The sequence below is a fragment of the Pteropus medius genome, unplaced genomic scaffold, assembly GCF_902729225.1.
Source record: "Pteropus medius unplaced genomic scaffold, Ma_sr-lr_union100, whole genome shotgun sequence".
In the NCBI taxonomy this organism is placed as follows: domain Eukaryota; kingdom Metazoa; phylum Chordata; class Mammalia; order Chiroptera; family Pteropodidae; genus Pteropus; species Pteropus medius.
In genome coordinates this window covers 5,547,779-5,552,539 of record NW_024342647.1, presented here as the reverse complement: position 1 = coordinate 5,552,539, position 4,761 = coordinate 5,547,779, and positions in this window count along the sequence as shown.

Genomic DNA, 4,761 nt, shown 5'->3' with positions numbered 1-4,761 from the left:
CCCTCTCCCTCTTAAATGTGAATGAGTTTAGATGTAACTTCTTCGGCTCCAGATAACTTCATTATTGGTGGACAGTTTGACTTCTTGAGACATTATGACAAGAACCACTCACCTAAGCCACTCTTGGATTCCTGACTGACAGAAACTGTGGGATAATAACTATTTGTTGCTTTAAGCTACTAAGTTTCGGGGGTAATTTGTTATGCAATGATAGGTAACGCGGCCCGCATTATTCTGATGATAAAAAAAGACGTATTCCTTATGAACAAATATGTAGAAATCTTTAACGAATAGTAACAAATTTAAAAGAGCAATGTATAAAAAGGATTATAGCTCAAGAAAGGGAGATTTACCCCCAAAATGCAATGTTTATTTTTTAATCAAAATAATACAACAAAATTTAACATATTTACAGAGTTAAAGAAAGAGAATTAACTCAATGAATGCAGAATAAGCATTTGAAAAATTCAATATGTATTTTTTTTAAAAAATCATTCAGAACACTAAAAGTGGAAAGGAGCTTCCTCAACCTGATAAAGGGCATTCACAAGAAAAACCTACTGCTAACCTCACATCTAATGGTCAAAGACTGAATGCCTTCTCCATAAGACCAGGGACAAGGTAAGATTGTTTACTTCGATGACTTCTATTTCATGATGTCAACATTGTACTGGAAGTCCTATGCAATGCAATAAGACAAGAAAAAAATATATAAAAGTTTGTGTCGTACACTTTCAAAACTTCATATTTCTGATGCTTCAACATCCCCACAAATAGGTTGTGAGCACTCCATTCAGGTGACTAGGTGAACCATTGTGAAAAGGCTGGTCTCTGCCACAAGCTATCTTACTTGCCCTCCTCCATGACCTAGGGATAGTTAAATGAACCAATATTCCCCTGCTACCAACTGTGCTTTTTGCTTTTGTACTCAGCCCTGACCACAAGTAAAGTCACTTGCCCATGGATCCTTACTCTTTCTCTGATCCCCACCACTTGGTTGAGCCCACCCCCTTGGAAGTCCTCTCATAAGGCCCCAAGTGGTGAACCATGCCACCTCTTCTAGGATTTGTGAATATAATAAATCCTTTAATTTTATGTATCTCTTCGTGGTGTTATTCTGTGACCACACCAGACTGATCATCAAAAACAAACAAACAAACAAACAAAAAACATTTTAAGTAAAATAATTATTCCTTACAACACAACGTTGAACTTGTAAAAAAAAAATGAATTATTACTTTTATTTTCAGGCAGCATTACTGAGTATATAGATTATTCCAAGAAATCTATTACAAATTGTACTAGAACTAAAAAGTAAATCTAGCAATTTTGAAACAGATCAATACACAAAAAGTAAATTGTATTTCTATATACCATTGATGAATAATTAGAATTTGAAATTTAAGACCATCATTTATGATAGGATTGAACTCACAAAATATTTAAGAATAAATGTAACCAAATATGTTCAAGACTTGTATACTAAAATTACAGAACATTTTTACATAAAAAGACACTGGTCAGTAGAGAGGTATACCATGTTAACAGATCGGACATTTTAATAAGATGTCAATTCTCCTCAAATTGATCAATAGATTAAATGCAGTCTCAATCAATTACCCAGAAGGTTTTCTTTGGTGGGGGGGTCGAATTTTATACGAATATTCTAAAATTTACAAGAAAGTGGATAGCCTAGAATAGCCCATATAGTTCTGAAAAAGAATGATGGTGATAAATTTCCCTATTTATCTGATTTCAACACCTATTATCAAATACACTGATTAGTACAGTATAGTATTGGCATAAAGAGAGAGAAAGGGTCAATGGAACAGAATTAATCCCCCAAATACCATTTTTACATATCAATTAATTTTTGAAAAGGTGCTAAGCTAATTCAATGAGGAAAAGAACAGATTTTTAACAAATGGTGCTAAATCAACTGGATATTCATATGAAAAATAGTGAATTAACATCCTATTTCACAACTAGTGAATACAAAATTAACTAGAAATGGATCACTAAATGTAGTAGCACAAAATGTAAAATGTTTAGGTAAAATCTGCTCCTATAGTAGGAAGTAGAAGTAGAAAAAACATTTCTGAGATACTTCACAAAAAGCATAAACCACAAAAGAAAAAAAAATTATGCTTCATTGAATTTATACATTTCTGCTATTCAAAATATGCTATTAATAAAATGGAAAGGCAAGCTATAGACTGGGAGAAAATTCTTGCAATATGTATGTCTAACAAAGAACTTTATCTAAAAAACATAAAGAACTTTTACAATTGAAAAACCAGTAGATAAATAGCTCAGTAAAAAGAGGTAAAAAATTTTAACAGACTCTTCACAAAAAGAAGACAGAGATGATTAATAAGCTTTTGGAAATATGCTCAACATCAGTAGCCATCAGGCAAATACAAATTAAAACCACAAAGCGATACCACTGCACGACCATTATAATGGCTACAGTTGAAAAGACTGACAATCAGTTTTGGTAAGCAGTGCAACAACTGAAATTTCGAATGCTGCTAATGGAAATGCATAACATTTTGGAAAATAGTTTGGCAGTTTCTTATAAACATACATGTACCATATGATCTAGCAATTCCACTTGTAGGTGTTAAGAGAAATGTAAACGTGTATTTGACTTGTACTTGAATGTGCATAGCAGCTTTCTCTATAATAGCCTCAAATGGGAAATGATCTAAATATCTATTAATTAGTGAATGGGTAAGCAAATGGTGGTGAATGCATGTCATGGAATACTATTCTGCAGTAAAAAAATGAATAAATTACTGATACGCACAACGTCATGAATATATCTTAAAAACATTATGCTAAGTGAAAGAAACCAGACTCAAAAGACTATATACTATATGAATCAAATTTTATGAAATTTTAGGAAAGGCAAAACTGTAGTAATAAAAACAGATAATCATTGCCAGGGTCTTCAAGGTGAAGGGATGGGATTTACTGCCCCAGGGCTTAAGGGTAATTTTTGTAGCAATAGAAATTTTCTATATTATGATAGTAATACTTATTATTGTACATTTATCAAAACTCATTGAAATTTATACTTAATATTTGTGAATTTTACTGCATATAGATTATAACTCAATAAAGCTGACTTTTAAAAGAACAGTCATACCCTCATTGAGTAATATATGTCTTTATGTCTCTGCACAACTCATAGAAAACAAAAGTATGGTTAAAAAATAGATCATTCATTCAATAAATATTGGATGAATACTTACTGTATGCCACAGGCTAGATTAGATGTTCAAGACAAAGTTATGAACTAGACAGTGGGTGAGGGAGGTGAGTAAACAGACAATTAAAATACAGTGTAGCTGCTATAATGGAGATAATCACAAGATTCTGTAGGTGCACAGAGAAGGGGTACCCAACTCGATCTTGGGGTTGGGAAGAGCTTTTTATTAAAGGTAAAATCTGAGTGCAAATCTGATGGAAGAATATAAGTTAAGCACATGGAGGCATGTGGGCAACAATCCAAAGGGAGGGAGGGTGATATACAGATGAAACTTGGACTAAGAGGGCAGGTGGTGGCCCATCAGTAAAAATGAAACTCGATGTAAGTAGATAGATTCAGGATATAGCTGAGAAATAAAATTCATAGAATTGAATAATTATTATATATGGAAACTGAGGCAAAACAAGAGGACAGGAGTGTTGTTACTTGAGAAACTGGGCAGATGATGACACGCTTCACTGAAACCGAAATGCAGGAGCAAATGAATGTGTTTACTGAAAGGTAGGAGGTGTTTTATGAATGTTGATATGGTATGCCTGTGAGACATCCCAGTGCAATCTACTGAATATAAAACTCTGGAGCACTGAACACTGGACAGAAATAGAAGTTCAGGGTTAGGAGTCATGAACACATTGGAGGGATCACAAGAGAGGATGAGATCAACCAGGGAAATGAGAAGCATGACAACAGATGGTCCAAGACAGAAAAAGAAATGAATAGCTAGACAGGAGGATAATTAGAATACGATGTCTTAGAGACCAAGGAAAGAGAATGCTTTGAGTGTCCAACAGTATTAAATTGCAGAGAAATCAAGTAAGACAAAAGGTGAAATATGCTCATGCCACGTGGTAAGAAAGAGATAATTGGTCAATTTTTCAAGTGTAGCTTCAGTGGTGTGAAGGTGGGGAAGACACAGGCCTGAGGAGTGAGTGGGAAGTGATGAATGGAGATATTTAATACAGATGCTTCAAGGAACCTTCTCTGTGAAAGAGAAGAGAGAATGTGTATGGAATCTGGAGGAGGACCTCGAGATTGGAAACAGTGCCATGTCCTCATGCTAATAAGACGCAGACAGTAAAGAGGGAGAGATGGATGGAGTAATATTCCTGAGAAGGCAAGAAGGGATAGGATCCAGAGAATGGGATCCAATTTTCTGTAAGATAAACAATAATCCTTTCAGTCCATCAAGCAGGGAGGAGGAAGGGATGAGTGAAGATGCAAATATGTAAGTTTTATGGCAGGAAATTGAGGGAGTTTTGATCGATGTCTTTTATTTTTCTGTGGGAGGCAAGGTTATGTGGAGATTAAGGGAGAGGTGGGAAAGGAAGTGAAAACAAGGGAGTCCTGGCAGGTGAGGAGAAAGTAGATAAGTCTGTTAACTGGAAGTTCTCAGAACACCTGTAAAATGGTACAGGCCTACTTCGCACGATATTATGGGGTCAGTTACAGAGCACTGAGGTTAAAGCAAGTATCACAATAAAACAAGG